General features: G+C 40.3%; 1 non-coding gene across 1 annotated transcript; it reads left to right on the top strand.

The window, feature by feature from the left end:
• The first annotated feature begins 12368 nt into the window (after positions 1 to 12368).
• On the top strand, positions 12369 to 12476 carry LOC148573963 (small nucleolar RNA R71). The gene has a single exon (XR_015906799.1). It is a non-coding gene; the product is annotated as a small nucleolar RNA R71 (small nucleolar RNA).
• The last annotated feature ends 12515 nt before the right edge of the window (positions 12477 to 24991 follow it).

Consider the following 24991-nt stretch of genomic DNA (forward strand, 5'->3'; position numbering starts at 1 on the left):
TTTGTGTGTTTTTCTGTGATTTCAGGTATTTTCTGGCTGAAATTGAGGGACTTGAGCAGAAATCAGATTCAGAGGTTGAAGAAGGACTGCTGATGCTGTTGGATTCTGACCTCCCTGCACTCAAAGTGGATTTTCTGGAGCTACAGAACTCGAAATGGCGCGCTTTCAATTGCGTTGGACATCCAGAGCTTTCCAGAAATATATAATAGTCCATACTTTGGCCAAGAATAGATGACGTAAACCGGCGTTCAACGCCAGCCTTCTGCCCAAATCTGGCGTCCAGCGCCAGAAAAGGAGCCAAAACCAGAGTTGAACGCCCAAACTGGCACAAAAGCTGGTGTTCAACTCCAGAAAGGACCTCTACACGTGCAACACTCAAAGCTCAGCCCAAGCACACACCAAGTGGGCCCCGGAAGTGGATTTATGCATCAATTACTTACTCATGTAAACCCTAGTAGCTAGTTTATTATAAATAGGACCTTTTACTATTGTATTAGACATCTTTGATTAGTTGTATGCTATCTTAGATCACGTTTGAGGGCTGGCCTCTCGGCCATGCCTGGACCTTTCACTTATGTATTTTCACGGTAGAGTTTCTACACTCCATAGATTAAGGTGTGGAGCTCTGCTGTTCCTCAAAGATTAATGCAAAGTACTTCTGTTTTCTATTCAATTCATTTTATTTCGCTTCTAAGATATCCATTCGCACCCAAGAACGTGATGAAGGTGATGATTATGTGTGACGCTCATCACCATTCTCCCCTATGAACACGTGCCTGACAAACACTTCCGTTCTACATGAAATAAGCTAGAATGAATATCTCTTAGATCTCTTAATCGGAATCTTCGTGGCGTAAGCTAAAATGATGGCGGCATTCAAGAGAATCCGGAAAGTCTAAACCTTGTCTGTGGTATTCCGTGTAGGATTCAATGATTGAATGACTGTGACGAGCTTCAAACTCGCGATTGTTGGGCGTTAGTGACAGATGCAAAAGGTGGGTGAATCCTATTCCAGCATGATCGAGAACCGACAGATGATTAGCCGTGCTGTGACAGAGCATGTGAGCATATTTTTCACTGAGAAGAGGGGATGTAGCCACTGACAACGGTGATGCCCTTGCATAAAGCCAGCCATGGAAAGGAGTAAGACTGATTGGATGAAGATAGCAGGAAAGCAGAGGTTCAGAGGAACGAAAGCATCTCCATTCGCTTATCTGAAATTGCTACCAATGATTTACATAAGTACCTCTATCCCTATTCTATTAATTAATATTCGAAAACCACATAACTGTTTTATATCCGCCTGACTGAGATTTGCAAGGTGACCATAGCTTGCTTCATACCAACAATCTCCGTGGGATTCGACCCTTACTCACGTAAGGTATTACTTGGACGACCCAGTGCACTTGCTGGTCAGTTACACGGAGTTGTGAACCATGGTCTTGGCATCATGTTTTTGGCGCCATTTCCAGGGAAAGAAAGAGCAATGAATTCTACATAATTAAAGTGTAATCACGATTCTGCGTACCAATCACGCGTCAGTGGCGCGCGCGTACGAGAGAGGTTGTTCCTCAGTCACAAAAGTGGCACAAAGTTGGCTCAAGTCTCTGATTTTTTGTACCAGAGTGAGTTAGTGAGGTAGGCGCGCGGGTGCGCACCTTGGGCGGACGCGTGCTTGAGGTGTTTTGCCACTGGTGCGGATGCGCACTACGCACGGACGCTTGGGTGTTGGCACAAGTTTGGCCCAATTGTGGCACAACTCTCTGGTTCTTGTACCAGGGAGTTCACATATCGCCATCGGCGCGCGTGCGCACCGTGCGCTAGCGCGTCGATGGTTAATTTTCCAGAGTGCGCGCAGGCGGCATGTACACGGACGCGTGAGTGCCTGACGCGAGTTGGGAATAAAGTGGGCATAACTCTCGAGTATTTGGCCCAGGAGTGGAGATTTGCTACCGGCGCGCTCGCACTGTGCGTTGGCGCGTCGGTGCCCTTTTTCAAAGAACAATTTTTTTGTTTTCTTTACTTTTTCACACCCTATCTACAAGAATATTCTTCCTATCCAATAAAATCAGCAAAACTAACATTCCTATGCACTCAATCAATCATCAAAAGATCACAAAATTCACAAGAAATTAAGAATACTAAGAAGATGGTATAAACAAGGAAGATCTTACCATGGTAGGGTGCCACCCACCAAGCACTTTTCTTTAACGTCCTTAAGTTGGACGGTCCTTTTCTTAAGCTTCCTTTCTTCTTGGTGCATCCTCCAATATGTACACCTCTAGCTCCCTTGGAGGCTTGCAACCATGATACCTCTTCACTCTATGTCCATTCACCTTGAAAGCTGCTTCACTTTTGGGATCAAACAATTCCACCACTCCGTAGGGCTTCATCTCCTTCACCTTGAAAGGTCCTTCCCATCTAGAGCGGAGCTTGCCAGGCATAAATCGGAGCCTTGAGTTGTAGAGGAGGATGTCATCACCTTCTTGAAAGTCCTTCTTCCGAATGTGATGGTCATGGAATGCTTTAGTCTTTTCCTTGTAGATTCGGGCATTCTCATATGACTCGTTCCTCAAACATTCAAGCTCCTCCAGTTGTAGCTTCCTAGCTTCACCCGCCTTGGCTAGATCCATGTTGCACTGCTTTACCGCCCAATAGGCTCGATGCTCAATCTCCACCGGAAGGTGGCATGCCTTACCATAGACGATCCGGAAAGGGCTCATCCCTATCGGAGTCTTGTAGGCCGTTCTATACGCCCATAATGCATCTCCTAACCGGAGGCTTCAATCCTTTCTTTGTGGATTGACCACTTTTTCCAAGATTCACTTGATTTCCCGGTTGGACACTTCCGCTTGCCATTTGTTTGCGGATGATAAGCAGTAGCAACCTTATGCGTCACTCCATAGCGCTTGAGCAATGCTTCTACCTTCCTGTTACAAAAGTGAGATCCTTGATCGCTCACGATTGCTTGTGGTGACCCATAACGGCACACAATGTGATTCCTTATGAAAGAAACAACGGTATTGACGTCATCAAGATGGGTAGGTACGACCTCTACCCACTTTGACACGTAGTCAACTGCTAACAGAATCTACAGGTACCCACTAGAGTTGGGAAACGGTCCCATAAAGTCAATGCCCCATACATCAAATATCTCACAGAACAGCATAGGTTGCTGATGCATTTCATCCCTTTGGGATGCGTTCCCTGACTTCTGACACTGATGGCAAGACACACATAACCGGTTAGTATCCTTGAACAAGGTTGGCTACTAGAATCCACAGTCTAACACTTTTTTAGCGGTCCTTTGTGGGCCAAAGTGGCCACCACATTCGGACGAATGACAAGCTTCAAGAATTGGTTGGAATTCGGATTCTGGGACACACCTTCGAATTACTTGGTCTACGCCTCTCTTCCACAAGTGAGGGTCATCCCAAATATAGTATTTGGAATCACTCCTCAACTTGTCCCTTTGGTTTTTCGAAAAGTTGGGAGGGAAGATTCTTGCAACCAAGTAGTTTGCCATTGGGGCAAACCAAGGAAAGCTAACCGGCACAACATGCAAACTATCCAATGGGAATGAGTCATTGATCGGAAATGGATCAGTTTTTAAATTCTCAATGCGGCTTAAATGATCTACAACCAGGTTTTGAGATCCATTCCGGTCCCTAATCTCAATGTCAAATTCTTGCAAAAGCAAGATCCAACGTATGAGTCTAGGCTTTGACTCATTCTTTGTCAATAAGTACTTTAAAGCTGCATGATCCGTGTATACCACTATCTTTGAACCTAGCAAATAAGATCTGAATTTATCTAGAGCATGAACAATGGCTAAGAGTTCTTTTTCAGTAGTGGTATAGTTGGATTGTGCTGCATCTAATGTCTTAGAAGAGTAAGCAATGACATAAGGGAGTTTACCATCGCGCTGTGCAAGCGCGGCACCCACATCATAGTTTGACGCATCGCACATTATCTCAAATGGCAACGTCTAGTTGGGGCCTCGCACAATCGATGCTGTGGTAAGAACTCTCCTTAGCTCTTCAAAAGCTTTTACACATTCACTGTCAAACTCAAAATCCACATCTTTTTGGAGTAGGCACGACAGTGGCAAAGCGATCTTGCTGAAGTCCTTGATAAAGCACCTGTAAAATCCTGCATGTCCCAAAAACGAGCAGACCTCCCTCACGGATGAGGGGTGAGGCAAAGTGGTAATAACATCGACCTTGGCCGGGTCCACAGAAATGCCCTCATGAGATACTACATGTCCTAACACTATACCTTGTTGTACCATAAAGTGACATTTTTCAAAATTTAAGACAAGGTTAGTGTCAACACATCTAGCTAGGACCTTGGCCAAGCTCTCTAAACAACAATCGAATGAGATACCATAAACGCTGAAGTCGTCCATAAAAACTTCCAAGCAATTCTCCATTAGATCGGAGAAGACACTCGTCATGTACCGCTGAAAAGTAGCGGGTGCGTTACATAGTCCAAATGGCATCCTTTTATAGGCAAAGGTGCCAAACGAACAAGTAAACGTGGTCTTCTCCTGATCTTCAGGAGCAATATGTATTTGGAAGTAGCTAGTAAATCCATCAAGAAAATAGTAGTGAGATTTACCTGCCAAGCGGTCTAGCATCTTATCGATGAAGGGTAAGGGGTAATGGTCTTTTCGTGTGGCGGCGTTCAATCTTCTGTAGTCAATACATACTCGCCACGCATTTTGGACTCTTTTAGTGACCAATTCACCGTCGTCCTTCTTGACCGTTGTGATGCCCGACTTCTTGGGAACAACTTGAACCGGGCTCACCCACTCACTATCGGAAATTGGGTATATGATATCCGCATCCGGTAATCGGGTGACCTCTTTCTTCACTACATCAAGGATGGTTGGGTTAAGCCTCCTTTGTGGTTGCCTAACCGGCTTGGCTCCATCTTGGAGAAAGATCCTATGCATGCACTTGTGGGGGTCAATTCCCACAATATCTGCTAGGCTCCATCCTATTGCTTTCTTGTACTTTCTTAGAACATCTAGGAGCTTTCCCTCCTCTTCACTTGAGAGCTCACTAGCAATAATGACCGGAAACCTTTGGTTATCCTCTAAGAAAGCATACTTCAGATGAGATGGAAGGGGCTTCAGTTCACTTTTTATCTCAAGATGAGGTTCCTTTTCATCAAGCTCATGGGACTCATTCTTGACAACTTCCTCTTGTTCATCCTCTTGGTCATCCGTCTCCTCAACAACAGGGTAGCACAACTTGTCATGATCTTCTTCTTGCACTTCCGCTACCACTTCATCAATTACATCACATCGGAGCATGGAATGTTCTTCGGGAGGATGTTTCATGGCTTCCTCTAAATTGAACTTGATAGTCTTGTCTCCAACCCCAAAGGAATATACACCGGTGAAGGCATCTAACTTGAATTTGGATATTTTGAGGAAGGGTCTACCAAGTAGAACGGAGGATGAGCTTCTATTTTCTGTTGGAGGCATTTCAAGGATGTAAAAATCGACCGAAAAAACCAAATCCTTAATTGCCACAAGTACATCTTCCGCTATCCCCATCACTGTGATCACACTTTTATCGGCTAAGGCAAACCTCACCGCCGACTTCTTCAATGGAGCTAAATTCAACCGCACGTAGATAGAAAGCGGCATGATGCTAACACAGGCCCCCAAGTCACACATACAATCATGAAAGGTGTATCCACCAATACAACAGGACACTAAGCACGGTCCAGGGTCACCACATTTTCTTGGAATAGGTTCCATCAAGGAAGAAATTGAACTACCCAAGGATAATGTCTCCAATTCTCCTATCCTATCCTTGTGTGTACACAGGTCTTTCAAAAATTTTGCATACTTTGGAATTTGTTGAATAGCATCAAGGAGTGGTATAGTTATCTCAACCTTTTTGAACACTTGAAGCATGTTCAAATCAAATTCCGGTGTCTTCTTTGCTTTCTTCACCATGGAAGGAAATGGAATAGGAATTGACTCATCTACTATGGCTTTCCTCTTGGGTTCCTTGAGGTTTACTTCTTCTTCCTCATGCCTTTTGTCTACCACCTCTTCTTCATGTGGGGCTTTAACGACTACCTCTTCCTCATGAATTTCTCCCATGACCCTTGGAGGTATCTCCTCTAACGTAGTCCCCGACCTTAGAGTGATGGCGTTGAGACCACCCCTTGGATTTGGTTGGGGTTGGGATGGAAGGTTAGAAGAACTTGAGGGTTGGTTGGTGTTGTTATTGGGGTTTGGTGGTTGGGTTGATATGTTCATCTTTGAAAGCATGTTGGTGAGGTTGGCCAATTGAGCATTCAAGGCCTCAAATTGAGCCTTGTTGCTCTCATCTCGTTTTTCCATAGCGGCTCTAAGCTCATTAACTTGGTTGTTGGAAGATGGAGGAGTTTGGTTTTGATTTTGTTGTCTATGGTGTGGTGCTTGGTACTTGGTGTAGTTGTTTTGGTTTTGGTTAGAGTGGCTTTGGTTGGCTTGGTAGTTGGTGTTGTTGTGGTGGTATTGGGATGAAGATTGGTTGTTGTTGTGATGAGAAGAAGAGTTGTTCCACCTTTGGTTTTGATTGCTTCCTTGTGCATTATCTCTCCACCCTTGATGTTGATTACCACCTTGATGGTAATTGTTTTGACCTTGAGAAGGGTAGGGTGGACGATTGTTGTAATTCACATTGGCTACCACAAGAGCATGTTCCTCTTGAATTTGATGGCATTGGTCGGTGTAATGTGTGGTGCTAGAGCACAAACCACAAATTCTAGGAGGGCCTTCAAGTTGAGCAACTGGAGGTGGGGCTTGAACGGCTTGGATGGAGTAGTATTCCTTTTGATCCTTTTGGATTTGTGTAAGGATGGTGGTCATATCCCCAAGTGCCTTGGTTAGACTTGATTCGGAAGGGGATGGTTCTACCACACCCTTAAGGGGATTACTCCTCAGTCTTGTGTGTTGTGTAGTTTCGGCAATGTCCTTTATCAAATTCCAAGCTTCTCCCTCCGTCTTGTTTTTCGAAAGGGAACCGCCACTAGAAGCGGTGAGCAATCTTATATCTTCCGCACAAAGACCTCCGGTGAAGTAGCTAATGAGCAAGTGAGTGGTCATTCCGTGGTGTGGACATGACTCCAATAGCCTCTTGAACCGAGACCAATACTCGTACAAACTCTCGTGGTCTCTTTGCATTATGCCCAAAATCTCCTTCCGGATGTAGTCTGTCTTCTCCGGTGGGAAGAACTTATCAAGAAACTTTCTCCTCAAGAAATCCCAATTAGTCACAATCTCATTCGGTAGCGAATAGAACCATGTTTTTGCTTGCGCTTCAAGAGAGAAAGGGAAGGCAAAAACCATGATAGCTACCTCATCGGCTCTATGCCTTCGAGCCGTAGAACAAGCAACTTGAAAATCCTTCAAATATCGGATGGGGTCTTGACCCGGCAACCCATGATACTTAGGAAGTAAATTTATCAAGCTACTCTTCAACTCAAAGTTCGGATCAAGGTTAGGATACCTTGCTTGCAACGATTGAAGTATGATATCCGGAGCTCCTTGCTCATGCAAAGTTATCCGGCGTGGCTCCGCCATGTATGGCTCACCTATAGGATGCAAAGATGTATTAGTAATGCCAACAGAAGAATAGGAAGTAACAGACTCCAAGTCACTCTCGGTAACGCCTAGTGATTCGGTGTTTTCCTCAAGAGAGGACGAAGTACCAGGTGTATAGTCCAACCGCCGTCTAGCTTGTCGAGTGTGTAACAAAGTTCTTTTGATCTCGGGATCAAAATTGGCTAAGCTAGAATTCGGTTGAGACCGAGTCATCAAACTTGAAAGTCATAGCACAAATGTAAAAGAAATCTAAACTATAGCTAAGTATCGAAAGAAGTAAAATATCTACAATATTCACATATTCACATAACCAATATCAAGGCATATGTTGCAACCATTCCCCAGCAACGGCGCCAAAAATTTGACACGGTCCCAAGGGTGTATTGGTAAAGATTCTCTTTAATAAAACTGCGTTGCAAGTATAGCTCTACCAACAACAATCCTCGGGGGTCAAATTTAGAAGAGGGATTTGGTTGTCACAAGTTTAACCCAATAGAAATAACCGAAGTATTCAAACCTCGGGTCGTCTCACAAGGAACGGGCAAACATGTGCTTCGACATTAGTTAGAAATCCGGGGTTGTGAGTTATGAGCATGAAAATAAGTGGGAATCTTAACAAGTAAGTAATCTTAAAATGCGTCAACTAGTTCAATTGACTAAGCTAAACATGAACAACTTCAATGAATAAACAACATTCCACTTAATTCTATTATAACCCAAACAAGGAACTACAACTAAAGCAATTGGTTGAGAAAGTTGATTTTCAAATATGAATAATAAAAGCAACTCTTGGCTAGGCTAGGGAATTGGGGGTCACCATCCTTGTCTAACAACTATATCTTGACAATTATAAGGAACCAAGCTCATTAAGTCTACTCTCAAAGTCTTAAGTACGTGATATCTACCCCTAGACTTGAAGTACGTCAAATGGCCCTGATCACATCAACCCATAAGTCCCAACCTACCTACTAATTAGATTAGTAGTGGGTTGGCGTCAATGAGTATCAAATTGACCACCTAGGGCTCCCAAATCATCAAATCTATTAGACCCAATGACTCAAGTTTACCCAATTCCCTTGACCTAGGCCAAGAGTGAAAAAGACTACTCCATAATCAAAGTAAACAATTCATCAAACACTTGGTAAGCATTAACAAAAGACATGTTCAAAATGGCAATTAAATTGAAATCCACAAATACCCACTAACAATTATCAACATATGATCATCCAAACAACAAAGCTAAACATAGAAATCATCAATGTAACATTAACAAGTAAATATTCATAACATTCATGAAATGGGTATAAAATGATAATTGACAAGAATTCATAAACTATCACAAGATATAAGCAAAATTGTAACAAGGAATTCAAATTGAACAATTAAAACTAGTAATTAACAAGATCCAAGTCACAAATCAACAAAGGACAATCAAATTAAAACTATATCCAGAGAGGAACAAGGGTTTCTCCCTCTAGAACAACAAAAGAACAAAAAACTAGCTAAAAATTATGTCCTAGTGTAAAATGAGTGATCTCTCCATTTCCCCTAGCATCCTTGGGTCTTTTTCCATGCAGAAACAGCTTGAAATTAGGCCTAATGAGCCTCAGAAATCGCCAGGCATGATTTCCTTTAATGAGGTCACGTGCAGCTTTCCACACGTGCGCGTGCACGTAGATAGAAATTTCTTGATCCGTGCGGAGGTGTCCATCCTTGCGCGCCGCTTCCAGCCAATCCCATCCACGCGTGCGCATGGAGTACGCGAGCGCGCCGATGCTGCTTTTCCTAAGATCTCAATTCCTCATGTTCCTCCTTTTTTGTACATGCTTTCTCCCTCTCTTCTAAGTCATTCCTATCCTATAATTCCTGAAATTACTCAACAAATACATCACGGCATCGAATGGCAATAGAAGAGGATTAAAATATGACAATTTTAAGGCAAAATAAGCATGTTTTCCATCATGGAGCAATATTAGAAAGTGAACACAAAACCATGCATTTCTTGTGAATAAGTGCGAGAAATGTTGATAAAATCCCCAAAATAAGCATAAGATAAACCACAAAATCGGGGTTTATCAATACTCATTCTTTTTTAGCTTGAAAGAAACCTCAGGGATCACTTTCTTCTTGGCCACAACTTCATAGAAGTGGTCTTGATGGACCTTTGAGATGAATCTCTCCATCTCCCATGACTCAGAGGTAGAAGCAATTGCCTTCCCTTTCCTCTTTCTAGAGGTTTCTCTGGCCTTAGGTGCCATAAATGGTTATGGAAACACAAAAAGCTATGCTTTTACCACACCAAACTTAAAATGTTTGCTCGTCCCCGAGCAAAAGAAGAAAGAAAATCGTAGAAGAAGAAGAAAATAGAGGAGATGGGGGAAGAAGATGTATTCGGCCAAGGAGAAGAAGAGAGGGTTGTGTTGTGTGAAAATGAAGAAGGAGTGAGGGGTTTATATAGGGATGAGGGGGGGGGGTGTAGGGTTCGGCCATTAGGGTTGGGTTTGGGAGGGAAATTAGTTTGAATTTTGAAGGTAGGTGGGATTTATGGGGAAGAGAGGATGGATGTGAGTGGTGAAGAGGTGATGGGAAAGAGTGATTGAGGTGATTGGTGAAGGGTATTTGGGGAAGAGAGTTATGAAAAGGTGTGAAGAGGAGAGAAGAAGATGTGGGGATCTTGTGGGGTCAAGGACTTAACATCCCTGCTCCAATTAGGCGTGTAAAACGCCCTTGCTGTGCAATCCTGGCGTTTAACACCAGATTGCTGCTTGTTTCTGGCGTTAAACGCCCAAATGTAGCCTGTTTCTGGCGTTTAACGCTAGGTAGATGCTTGTTTCTGGCGTTTAAACGCCAGACTGCTCTCCTCCAGGGTGTGCTGTTTTCAATGCTATTTTTCATTCTGTTTTTGATTTTTCAATAGTTTTTGTGACTTCACATGATCATCAACCTAATAAAACACGAAATAACAAAAAGAAAATAAAATAGATATGATTAAATAACATTGGGTTGCCTCCCAACAAGTGCTTCTTTAATGTCAATAGCTTGACAGTGAGCTCTCATGGAGCCTCACAGATGTTCAGAGCATTGTTGGGACCTCCCAACACCAAACTTAGAGTTTGAATGTGGGGGTTCAACACCAAACTTAGGGTTTGGTTGTGGCCTCCCAACACCAAACTTAGAGTTTGACTGTGGGGGCTTTGGTTGACTCTGTGGTAAGAGAAGCTTTTCATGCTTTCTCTCCATGGTTACAGAAGGAGATCCTTGAGTCTTAAACACAAGGTTGTCCTCATTTAGTTGAAGGACCAATTCTCCTCTGTCCACATCAATCACAGCTCTTGCTGTGGCTAGGAAGGGTCTTCCAAGGATGATGGATTCATCCTCTTCCTTCCCAGTGTCTAGGATTATGAAATCAGCAGGGATGTAAAGGCCTTCAACCTTTACTAGCACGTCCTCTACTTGTCCATAAGCCTGTTTTCTTGAGTTATCTTCCATCTCTAATGAGATTCTGGCAGCTTGCACTTCAAAGATCCCAAGTTTCTCCATTACAGAGAGTGGCATTAAGTTTATTCCCTGACCCCAGGTCACACAGAGCCTTCTCAAAGGTCATGGTGCCTATAGTACAGGGTATTAAGAATTCGCCAGGATCCTGTTTCTTTTGTGGCAATTTCTACCTATCCAATGCATTTAGTTCATTGGTGAGCAAGGGAGGTTCATCTTCCCAAGTCTCATTACCAAATAATTTGGTATTCAGCTTCATGATTGCACCAAGGTATTTAGCAACTTGCTCTTCAGTAATGTCTTCATCCTCTTCAAAGGAAGAATACTCATCAGAGCTCATGAAGGGCAGAAGGAGGTTCAATGGAATCTCTATGGTCTCTAGATGAGCCTTAGATTCCTTTGGTTCCTCAAAGGGATACTCCTTATTGGTCACTGAACGTCCCAGGAGGTCTTCCTCACTAGGATTCACGTCCTCCTCTTCCTCTTTGAGTTCGGCCATGATGGTTAAATCAATGGCCTTGCACTCTCTCTTTGGATTTTCTTCTGTATTGCTTGGGAGAGTACTAGGAGGAGTTTCAGTGACTCTTTTACTCAGCTGGCCCACTTGTGCCTCCAAATTTCTAATGGAGGACCTTGTTTCATTCATGAAACTTACAGTGGCCTTAGATAGATCAGAGACTATATTTGCTAAGCTAGATGGATTCTGCTCAGAATTCTCTGTCTGTTGCTGAGTGGATGATGAAAAAGGCTTGTTGTTGCTAAACCTATTTCTTCCACCATTATTAAAGCCTTATTGAGGCTTTTGTTGATCCTTCCATGAGAAATTTGGATGATTTCTCCATGAGGGATTATAGGTGTTTCCATAGGGTTCACCCATGTAATTCACCTCTGCTATTGCAGGGTTCTCAGGATCATAAGCTTCTTCTTCAGAAAATGCCTCTTTAGTACTGTTAGATGATTCCTTCAATCCATTCAAACTCTGAGAGATCATATTGACTTGCTGAGTCAATATTTTATTCTGAGCCAATATGGCATTCAGAGTATCAATTTCAAGAACTCCTTTCCTCTGAGGCGTCCCATTACTCACAGGATTCCTTTCAGAAGTGTACACGAACTGGTTATTTGCAACCATGTCAATGAGTTCTTGAGCTTCTGCAGGCGTTTTCTTTAGGTGAATGGATCCACCTGCAGAATGGTCCAATGACATCTTTGATAATTCAGACAGACCATCATAGAATATATCCAGGATTATCCATTCTGAAAGCATGTCAGAAGGACACTTTTTGGTCAGTTCCTTGTATCTCTCCCAAGCTTCATAGAGGGATTCACCTTCTTTTTGTCTGAAGGTTTGAACATGCACTCTAAGCTTACTAAGCTTTTGAGGAGGAAAAAACTTGGCTAAGAGAGCCGTGACCAGCTTATCCCAAGAGTTCAGGCTATCTTTAGGTTGAGAGTCCAACCATATTCTAGCTCTGTCTCTTACAGCAAATGGAAAAAGCATAAGCTTGTAGACCTTGGGATCAACCCCATTGGTCTTAACAGTATCAAAGATTTGCAAGAATTCAGTTAAGAACTGAAAAGGGTCTTCTGATGGAAGTCCATAAAACTTGCAGTTCTGTTGCATCAGAGAAACTAATTGAGGTTTCAGCTCAAAGTTGTTTGCTCCAATTGCAGGGATTGAGATGCTTCTTCCATGTAAATTGGAATTTGGTGCAGTGAAGTCACCAAGCATCTTCCTCGCATTGTTATTATTTTCGGCCATGTCTCCTTCTTTTTCGAAAATTTCTGTCAGATTTTCTCCAGAGAGTTGTGCTTTAGCTTCCCTTAGCTTCCTCTTTCTAGTCCTTTCAAGTTCAGGATCAGCTTCAACAAGAATGTTTTTATCCTTGTTCCTGCTCATATGAAAAAGAAGAAAACAGAAAATATGGAATCCTTTATGTCACAGTATAGAGATTCCTTTATGTGAGTAGAAGAAGATATGAATAGAAGAAGGAGAATCTAAACACAAGGGTGAGGAGTAGGTTCGAATTCTTAGATGAAGAGGAGTGTTAGTAAATAAATAAATAAATAAATAGAAGGAGGTGAGGGAGAAGAATTTTCAAAAATTAGATAAAATAAAATAAAAGTATTTTTGTTTTTAAATTAGAATTAAAATTAAAAATTTGAAAATTAAGAAAGGAAAAATTAAATCAAATTAAATTAAATTTAAAACAATTAGTTAATTTAAAAAGGAATTTTGAAAAAGAGGGTAGGGATTTTTGAAAATTAGAGATAGAATTAGTTAGGTAGTTTAGAAAAAGATATGATTGAAATAGTAAACTTTTAAAATCAAACCAAAAAGTCAAGTAGTTAATTGAAAAAGATTTGAAAATCAATTTTTGAAAAGATAAGAAGTTAGAAAAGAAGTTGGAAAAGATTTTGAAATTGATTTTGAAAAAGATGTGATTGACATTTATTTTGAAAAAGATTTGAAAAAGAAATTTAAAAAGATTTGATTTTTGAAATCAAAGTTGATTACTTGACTAACAAGAAACTAAAAAGATATGATTCTAGAGTTTAAAGATTGAACCTTTCTTACTAGGCAAGTAACAAACTTAAAAATTTTGAATCAATCACATTAATTGTTAGCACTAATTTCGAAAATATGAAATAAAAATAAGAAAAAGATTTGGAAAATCAATTTGAAATTTTTGAAAATCATAAAAGAAAAAAATGAAAAAGATTTTATTTTTGAAAAAGTTTTGAAAAAGATACAATTTTTAAATTGAAAATTTGATTTGACTCATAAGAAACAACTAGATTTTAAAAATTTTTGAAAAAGTCAACTCAAATTTTCGAAAATTTATGAGAGAAAAAGGGAAAGATATTTTTTTGATTTTTGAATTTTAATGATGAGAGAGAAAAACATCAAAAAGACTCAATGCATGAAAATTCTGAATCAAAACACATGATGCATGCAAGAACACTTTGAATGTCAAGATGAACACCAAGAACACTTTGAAGATCAAGATGAATATCAAGACTTATTTTTTAAAATTTTTAAGAAAAGAAAAATATGCAAGACACCAAACTTAGAGATTTTTTATGTTTAGACACTATGAATGCAAAAATGCATATGAAAAACAACAAAAGACACAAAACAAGAAATTTTAAAGATCAAATAAGGAGACTTACCAAGAACAACTTGAAGATCATGAAGAACACATGCATGAGTTTTCGAAAAATGCACAAATTATAAAAACATGCAATTGACACCAAACTTAAAATTTGACTCAAGACTTAAATAAGAAACAAAAAATTATTTTTGGTTTTTATGATTTTATTAATTTTTTTTTTGGTTTTTTTTTTTCGAAAATTATTTTGGGAAAAACAAAATTGAAATTTTTTTATTATTTTCGAAAATAAGAAATAAAAAGCTTAAAAATAAAATAAAATTACCTAATCTGAGCAACAAGATGAACCGTCAGTTGTCCAAACTCGAACAATCCCCGGCAACGGTGCCAAAAACTTGGTGCGCAGAAATTGTGACGGTTCCATTCCTTGGTAACGGCACTAAAAACTCAATACGCACGTTCATAATCTTAGTTCTTTGTCACAACTTCGCACAACTAACCAGCAAGTGCACTGGGTCGTCCAAGTAATAAACCTTACGTGAGTAAGGGTAGATCCCACGGAGATTGTCGGCTTGAAGCAAGCTATGGTCACCTTGTAAATCTCAGTCAGGCGGATTCAATTGATTATGGAGATTTAATAATTAAAAGATAAATAAAACGTAAATTAAAGATAGAGATACTTATGTAATTCATTGGTGAGAATTTCAGATAAGCGTATGAAGATGCTTGTTCCTCCTGAACCTCTACTTTCCTATTGTCTTCATCCAATCATTCATACTCCTTTCTATGGCAATCTGTATGTTAGGCATCACCGTTGTCAATGGCTACATCCTGTCCTCTCAGTGAAAATGGTCCAATGCACTGTCACTGCATGGCTAATCATCTGTCGGTTCTCGATCATACTGGAATAGGATCCATTGATCCTTTTGCGTCTGTCACTACGCCCAGCACTCGCGAGTTTGAAGCTCGTCGCAGCCATCCCTTCCCAGATCCTACTCGGAATACCACAGACAAGGTTTAGACTTTCCGGATCTCAAGAATGGCCGTCCATGGATTCTAACTTATACCACGAAGATTCTGATTAAGGAATCCCAGAGATACTCATTCAATCTAAGGTAGAACGGAAGTGGTTGTTAGGCACACGTTCATAGGTTGGGAATCATGATGACTGTCATGATCATCACATTCATATTGAGGTCCGAATGAATATCTTAGAATCGGAATAAGCTTGAATTGAATAGAAAAACAATAGTACTTTGTATTAATTCGTGAGGAACAGTAGAGCTCCACACCTTAATCTATGGTGTGTAGAAACTCTACCGTTGAAAATACATAAGAACAAGGTCCAGGCATGGCCGAATGGCAAGCCCCCTGAACATGATCAAAGGATCAAAAGACAATCCAAAGATATCCAAAGATGTAAATACAATAGTAAAAATTCCTATTTATACTAAACTAGTTACTAGGGTTTACAGAAATGAGTAATTGATGCAGAAATCTACTTCCGGGGCCCACTTGGTGTGTGCTTGGACTGAGCATTGAGCTTTACACGTGTAGAGGCTTCTCTTGGAGTTGAACACCAGTTTGTAACCTGTTTCTGGTGTTTAACTCCACTTTGCAACCTGTTTCTGGCGTTTAACTCCAGAATGCAGCATGGAACTGGCGTTGAACGCTAGTTTGCGTCATCTAAACTCGAGCAAAGTATGGACTATTATATATTGTTGGAAAGCCCTGGATGTCTACTTTCCAACGCAATTGAGAGCGCGCCATTTGGTGTTCTTTAGCTCCAGAAAATCCACTTTGAGTGCAGGAAGGTCAGAATCCAACAACATCTGCAGTCCTTCTTGAGTCCAAAAAGCGTATAAATTATCCGCTCATCACTCTGCCTTTTCCACTCTATTAAAGTCCTTCCCACCTTGATCTCAACTTGCCCGGCATGAGTCTTAACCTTGAGTTATAGAGGAGGACTAAGTCCCCAGCTCTAAACTCTCTTCTCTTGATGTTCTTGTTATGCACAATCTTCACCCTCTCTTTATAGAGCCTTGAGTTCTCATGCGCTTCTTGTCGAAGGCACTCCAATTCTTGTAGTTGCAGCTTTCTTTCAATCCCGGCTCCGCCCAATCCTAAGTTGCATTCCTTCACCGCCCAGTAAGCTTTGTGCTCCACCTCCACTGCAAGGTGACAAGCCTTTTCGTAGACTAGGCGGAATGGACTCATTCCGATGGGTGTCTTGTAAGCTGTCCGATAAGCCCAAAGCGCATTTGCAAGTCTAGTACTCCAGTCTCTCATGTGAGGCTTGACAATCTTCTGCAATATGCACTTTATCCCTCTGTTAGACACCTCGGCTTGCCCATTGGTTTGGGAATGGTAAGTCGTCGCCACCTTGTGAATAATGCCATATTTCTTTAACAGACCTGTCATTCTCCTGTTACAAAAAAGAGTGCCTTGATCACTCACGATTGTTCGTGGTGATCCAAAGTGACAAATAATATTATTTCGAACAAAAGAAACAACAATGTTAGCATCATCAGTACGGGTAGGAATTGCTTCCACCCATTTAGAAACATAATCAACAGCTAACAATATAGATAAGAAACCGTTAGAGTTTAAAAATGGACCCATGAAGTCAATACCCCAAATATAAAAAATTTCACAAAACAACATAAGTTGTTAGGCCATCTCATCCCTCTTGAATATATTCCCAAACCTTTGGCATTGGGAGCAAGAGTCACAGTAAACAGTAGCATCCTTAAAAAGTGTGGGCCACCAGAATCCGCAGTCTAAAATTTTTCTAGCAGTTCTTTGAGGACCAAAATGTCCACCACTCTCAGAAGAGTGGAAGGCCTCTAAAATTGACTGAAATTCTGATTGTGGCACACACCTTCTAATTATTTGGTCAGCACCACATCTCCACAAATATGGGTCATCCCATATGTAATACTTGGACTCGCTTTTAAGCTTATCCTTTTGGTGCTTAGAAAAATTAGGAGGAAAAGTACGACTAACCAAATAATTAGCTATAGATGCATACCATGGAACCACCTCAGATATTGCGTGCAAGCTATCAAGTGGAAAAGCATCATTGATAGGAGTGGAGTCACTCTTAATATACTCTAGGCGACTCAAGTGGTCCGCCACTAAATTTTGGGAACCACTCCTATCTTTGATTTCTAAATCAAATTCTTGCAACAACAATATCCAACAGATTAACCTTGGTTTAGACTCTTTCTTAGCTAACAAATATTTTAAAACTACATGGTCTAAATATACTACCACTGTAGAACCAAGTAAATAAGCTCGGAATTTATCCAAAGCAAAAACAATAGCTAAAAGCTCTTTTTCAGTGGTAGTATAATTAGATTGGGCACCATCTAAAGTCTTAGAAGCATAAGCAATAATATAAGGGTCCTTACCTTCGCGCTGAGCCAGCGCCGCTCCTATCGTATAGTTGGATGCGTCACACATGATCTCGAATGGCCTACTCCAGTCAGGCCCTCTCACAATAGAAGCTTGGGTCAAGGCAATCTTCATCTTGTCAAATGCTTCCATGCAGTCCTCACTCAACTCAAACTCTACATCCTTCTGCAGCAGTTGGGACAAAGGCAATGCAACCTTACTAAAGTCCTTGATAAATCGCCGGTAGAAACCTGCATGACCAAGAAAAGAACGGACTGATAGGCAATCAAGCATTTGATCGATGAAAGGTAACGGGTAGTGATCCTTGCGAGTGGCCTGGTTCAAGCACCTATGGTCAATGCATACCCTCCAGAAATTCTGCACTTTTGTAGCCATGAGTTTCCCATGCTCATTCTTCACTATTGTGACACCAAACTTCTTTGGAACCACCTGTACTAGGTTAACCCATTCACTATCCGATATTGGATAGATGATGTCGGCTTCAAGCAGTTGGGTCACTTCCTTCTTCACAACTTCTAAAATGGTGGGATTCAACCGCCTTTGAGGTTGATGGATAGGCCTTGCTCCCTCGTCTAGAATTACGCGGTGCTCACAAACTTGAGGGCTTATGCCTACTATGTCCGCCAAACTCCATCCAATAGCTTTCTTGTGTCTTCTAAGCACACTAAGTAGCCGCTTCTCTTGTTAGGACGTAAGTTCCTTTGCAATAATAATCGGGAGCATTTGATTGTCCTCAATATAAGCATACTTGAGGTGAGGTGGAAGGGGCTTTAACTCCATTTCAGCTCATGGCTTGGCACTTGATCATCCGGAACCATTGGAGGTAGCAAGGTGTCTTCAATACGCTCAGAGGGCTTCCCCATACTTGCACCTTGCTCCATGTTCATCTCTTCTATTGCCTCTTGTGAACTTTAGCCACTGTCTCATCAATAATATCACACTGGAAGATGGAGTGGTCTTCCGGTGGGTGATTCATAGCTTCATCCAGGTTGAAGCTCACTGCTCTGCCATCTATCTCAAAAGAATAGGTACCCGAGAAGGCATCCAATTTAAACCGCGAAGTCTTCAAAAATGGCCTTCCAAGCAGGATAGATGAAGGTCTTCCTGAGTAATTAGGGGGCATCTCTAGAATATAGAAGTTAATAGGAAATCTCAACCCCTTAATGCTCACCAAGACGTCTTCCGCAATGCCAACCACTGAAATTATGCTCTTATCTACCAAAATAAAATGTGCTGCCAACCTTTTCAAGGGAGGGAGCCTCAAAGCATCATATACAAATAATGACATAATACTAACACATGCACCTAAATCACACATACAGTCAACAAATTGTACACCCCCTATATTACAAGTAACCATGCAAGGACCGGGATCACCACATTTCTCCGGTATAGCACCCATTAAAGCAGAAATAGAGCTACCTAAAGAAATGGTTTCTAAATCATGTATTTTATCCTTATTCATGCATAAGTCTTTTAGAAACTTAGCATACTTAGGTACCTGACGAATAGCATCAAAAAGGAGAATAGTTACCTTAACCTTTTTGAAGATCTCCACCATCTTGGGATCTAGCTCTATTTGCTTCTTAGTCCTCCTAGCAAGGTGTGGAAAAGAAATGGGAATAGCTTCTTGATGAGCGGATAATTTATACGCTTTTTGGCATTGTTTTTAGTATGTTTTTAGTATATTTTAGTTAGTTTTTATTATGTTTTTATTAGTTTTTATTTAAAAATCACATTTCTGGAATTTACTATGAGTTTTTGTGTTTTTCTGTGATTTCAGGTATTTTCTGGCTGAAATTGAGGGACCTGAGCAAAAATCTGATTCAGAGGCTGAAAAAGGACTGCAGATGCTGTTGGATTCTGACCTCCCTGCACTCCAAGTGGATTTTATGGAGCTACTGAAGCCTAATTGGTGTGCTCTCAATTGCGTTGGAAAGTAGACATCCTGGGCTTTCCAGCATTATATAATAGTTCATATTTTGCCCGAGATTTGATGGCCCAAACCGGCGTTTCAAGTCAGCATAGAAATTCTGGGGTCAAAATGCCAGAACTAGCATGAAAGCTGGAGTTAAACGCCCAAACTGGCACAAAAGCTGGCGTTTAACTCTAAGAAAGGTCTCTACACATAAAAGCTTCAATGCTCAGTCCAAGCACACACCAAGTGGGCTCCAGAAGTGGATTTTTACACTAACTATTCTAGCTTACTCATTTTCTGTAACCCTAGGTCACTAGTTTATTATAAAAACTACTTTTAGTGATTCATCTTGTACCTCATAACACTCTACACGTTTCATATTGTATATTCTACGGCATGAGTCTCTAAACCCCATGGTTGGGGGTGAGGAGCTCTACTGTGTTTTGATGAATTAATGCAATTACTACTGTTTTTCATTCAATCACGCTTGCTTCTATTCTAAGATATTCACTCATACTTCAACTTAATGAATGTGATGATCTGTGAAACTCATCATCATTCTCAACCTATGAACGCGTGCCTAACAACCACCTCTGTTCTACCTTAGATTGAGTGCTTATCTCTTAGCCTCCTGATTCAAATCAGAGTCTTTGTGGTATAAGCTAGAATTATTGGCAGCCATTCTTGAGATCCGAAAAGTCTAAACCTTGTCTGTGGTATTCTGAGTAGGATCTAGGAAGGGATGACTGTGACGAGCTTCAAACTCACAAGTGCCGGGCGTAGTGACAGACGTAAAAAGATCAATGGATCCTATTCCAGCATGAGTGAGAACCGACAGATGATTAGCCGTGCGGTGACAACGCATTTGGACCATTTTCACTGAGAGGACGGATGGTAGCCATTGACAACGGTGATCCACCAACATACAGCTTGCCATGGAAGGAGCCTTGCGTGCATGAAGAAGAAGACAGTAGGAAAGCAGAAATTCAGAAGACAAAGCATCTCCAAAACCTCAACCTGTTCTCCATTACTGCATAACAAGTATTTATTTTATGTTCTTTTACTTTTTACAATTAAATCTCAGAATTATTGATATCCTGACTAAGAGTTACAAGATAACCATAGCTTGCTTTAAGCCGACAATCTCCGTGGGATCGACCCTTACTCACGTAAGGTATTACTTGGATGACCCAGTGCACTTGCTGGTTAGTTGTGCGGAATTTCAAAAGTGTGATTGGTATTTCGTACACCAAGTTTTTGTCGCCGTTGCCGGGGATTGTTCGAGTTTGAACAACTGACGGTTATTCTTGTTGCTTAGATTAGGAATAATTTATTTTTGTTGGTTTAGAGTCACTAAATTTGAGTCTTTTATTTGAGTTAGTTTCATATTTTAAGTTTGGTGTCAATTGCATGCTTTTATTTTTTTTTATTTTTTCGAATTTGCATGTTCTTAGTTCTTTCTTGTCTTTAAAAATTCTAAGTTTGGTGTCTTCTTTATGTTTTCCTTTAAATTTTCGAAAATTTGTGTTTGATTTTCTAAAATTTTAAGTTTGGTGTCCCTTTTGCTTTTATTTACTTAAAAGCTTTTCAAAAATTTTTTCTTGGTGTTCATCTTGACATTCAAAGTGTTCTTGTTTGTTCTCTCTGTTTTGATCTAAAATTTCTAAGTTTAGTGTCATTTTGTTATTTTTCTCTTTCCTCATTAAAATTCAAAAATTAAAAAAATATATTTTCCTTATTTTACTCATAAATTTCAAAATTTTGCATTAAATTAGTCAAAGATTTTCAAAATAATATCTTTTTTTTAGTCAAGTCAAAATTCTAATTTCAAAAATTGATCTTTTCAAATCTTTTTCAAAAATCAAATCTTTTTAATTTCTGCAATCATATCTTTTCAATCATATATTTTTTTTATTAAATTGCAATCATATCTTCTCAATCATATCTTTTTTTAAAATAATATTCAATCATATCTTTTTTATTACTAATTTCAAATTCTTTTTCAAAAAAATTCACCTAACTAATTTTCTCTTTCATATTTCGAAATCAACTAAGCATTTTTTTTTCAAAATCTTTTTAATTAATTAATTAATTTAGTTTTCAATTTACTTTTATTTTATTTTCTTCTAATTTTCAAAAGTTTTATTTTATCTTCCATTTATTTTGTTTTATTTTCGGTTACTTTTAATTAAATAAAATTAAAAATTAAAAATATAATTTGATTGCAATTCATATCAATTCCCTTTTCTCCATTATGGACATAAGTGGAAATGAACAGTCCAGAAGGACTCTGGGGTCATATGCTAACCCCATTACAGCTGCATATGGGAGTAGCATCTGTATACCTCCCATCAAAGCAAGTAGTTTTGAGCTAAATCCTCATCTAATTATCATGGTGCAGCAAAATTGTCAGTATTTCGGTCTTCCACAGGAAGAACCTACTGAGTTTCTGGCACAGTTCTTATAAATTGCTGACACAGTATGTGATAAAGAAGTAGATCAGAATGTCTACAGATTATTACTGTTTCCATTTGCTGTAAAAGACCAAGCTAAGAGGTGGTTAAACAATCAACCCACAGCAAGCATAAAAACATGGAGACAGTTATCAGATAAGTTCCTGAATCAATTTTACCCTCCAAAAAGGATGACACAGCTGAGGCTGGACATCCAAGGCTTTAAACAAAAGGATCATGAATCCCTTTATAATGCCTGGGAAAGGTACAGAGGGATGCTAAGAAAATGCCCCTCTGAAATATTTTTAGAGTGGGTACAGTTAGACATCTTCTACTATGGGCTTATAAAAAGAGCTCAAATATCTCTAGACTACTCAGCTGGTGGATCTATACACATGAGAAAGATGATTTAAGAAGCTCAAGAACTCATAGATACGGTTGCTAGAAATCAACATCTGTACTCAAGCAGTGAGTCCTTTATAAAAGAAGAGGCTAGGACAGTAACTACTAATCCTAATCCTCAAGAACAGATTGTTGAACTTAATCAGCAGTTACTCCTTATGACAAAACAATTAGCAGAATTTAAAGAGATGCTCCAAGACACTAAAAATGCTAACAAGAATATGGAAGCACAATTGAATCAGACAAGACAGTAGCTATCTAAACAGATAACAGAAGAATGCCAAGCTGTCCAACTAAGGAGCGGGAAGACATTGAATAATTCAGCTCAAAGTAGCAAAAAACCAAGAAAGGAACAACTGACAGAGGATGACCAAACCACTGCCCAAAATCCCTCTGAGGAGAGCAAGAGCCCAGAGAGGAATAACTCTGGCGTTCAAATGCTAGAAAAGGGAGAAAAGTTGGCGTTGAACGCCCATTCCTTGCCCAGTTCTGGCGTTCTAATGCCAGAAAAGGGTGGAAAGTTGGCGTTAAACGCCCATCCAGCACCCAATCCTGGCGTTCAAACGCCAATGAGGGATCAGACACCTGCAAGTGCTGATAGTAACTCCTCTAAGAAGGCTTCTCCAACCACCTCTGTAGGGAATAAGCCTGCAGCAACTAAGGTTGAAGAATATAAAGCCAAGATGCCTTATCCTCAGAAACTCCGCCAAGCGGAGTAGGATAAACAATTTGCCCACTTTGCAGACTATCTCAGGACTCTTGAGATAAAGATCCCATTTGCAGAGGCACTTGAGCAAATACCCTCTTATGCTAAGTTCTTGAAAGAGATCTTAAGTCATAAGAAGGATTGGAGAGAAACTGAAAAAGTTTTTCTCACTGAAGAATGCAGTGTAGTCATTCTGAAAAGCTTACCAGAGAAGCTTAAAGATCCAGGGAGCTTTATGATATCATGCACATTAGAGGGTGCTTTTACCAAGACAGCTCTATGTGACCTTGGACCAAGTATCAACCTAATACCTGCATCCACTATCAGAAAGCTTGGCTTGACTGAAGAAGTCAAACCAACCCGGATATGTCTTCAACTTGCTGATGGCTCCATTAAATATCCATCAGGCATAATTGAGGACATAATTGTCAAGGTTGGGCCATTTACCTTTCCAACTGACTTTGTAGTGCTGGAAATGGAGGAGCACAAGAGTGCAACTCTCATTCTAGGAAGACCTTTCCTAGCAACTGGACGAACTCTTATTGATGTACAAAAAGGAGAAGTGACCCTGAGAGTCAATGAAGATGAGTTCAAGTTAAATGCTGTCAAAGCTATGCAGCATCCAGACACATCAAATGACTGCATGAGCGCTGATATTATTGACTCTTTGGTGGAAGAGATCAATATGACTGAAAGTCTCGAATCAGAGCTAGAGGACATCTTTAAAGATATTCAGCCTGATCTGGAGGAATCAGAGGAAATAAAAGAACCTCTGAAAATTCCTCAGGAAGAGGATAAGCCTCCTAAACCCGAGCTCAAACCACTACCACCATCCCTGAAATATGCATTTCTGGGAGAAGGTGACGCTTTTCCAGTGATCATAAGCTCTGCTTTAAATCCACAGGAAGAGAAAGCCCTAATTCAAGTGCTAAGGACACACAAGACAGCTCTTGGGTGGTCCATAAGTGACCTTAAGGGCATTAGCCCAGCAAGATGCATACACAAGATCCTATTGGAGGATGATGCTAAGCTAGTGGTTCAACCACAGAGGCGGCTAAATCCAGCCATGAAGGAAGTGATGCAGAAAGAGGTCACCAAATTACTAGAGGCTGGAATTATTTATCCTATTTCTGATAGCCCCTGGGTAAGCCCTGTCCAAGTTGTACCCAAAAAGGGAGGCATGACAGTGGTTCACAATGAAAAGAATGAACTGGTTCCTACAAGAATAGTTACAGGGTGGCGTATGTGTATTGACTACAGAAGGCTCAATATAGCCACCAGAAATGATCATTTTCCTTTACCATTCATAGACCAGATGCTAGAAAGACTAGCAGGTCATGACTATTACTGCTTTTTGGATGGCTATTCAGGTTACAACCAAATTGAAGTAGATCCTCAAGACCAAGAGAAAACAGCATTCACATGTCCCTCTGGAGTATTTGCCTATAGAAGGATGCCTTTTGGTCTGTGCAATGCACCTGCAACCTTTCAGAGGTGCATGCTCTCTATCATCTCTGATATGGTAGAGAAATTTTTGGAAGTCTTCATAGATGACTTTTCAGTATTTGGAGACTCATTCAGCTCCTGTCTTGACCATTTAGCACTTGTTCTGAAAAGATGCCAAGAGACCAACCTAGTTTTAAACTGGGAAAAATGTCACTTTATGGTAACTGAAAGAATTGTCCTTGGGCATAAAATTTCAAACAAGGAATAGAGGTGGATCAAGCTAAAGTGGAGGTAATTAAAAAATTACCACCACCTGCCAATGTCAAGGCAATCAGAAACTTTCTGGGAAATGCAGGATTCTATAGGAGGTTTATAAATGATTTTTCAAAAATTGCAAAACCTCTGAGCAATCTGCTAGCTGCTGACACA

This window comes from Arachis ipaensis, chromosome B2 (genome assembly GCF_059453495.1).
Source record: "Arachis ipaensis isolate K30076 ecotype BB chromosome B2, ASM5945349v1, whole genome shotgun sequence".
Taxonomy (NCBI): Eukaryota; Viridiplantae; Streptophyta; class Magnoliopsida; order Fabales; family Fabaceae; genus Arachis; species Arachis ipaensis.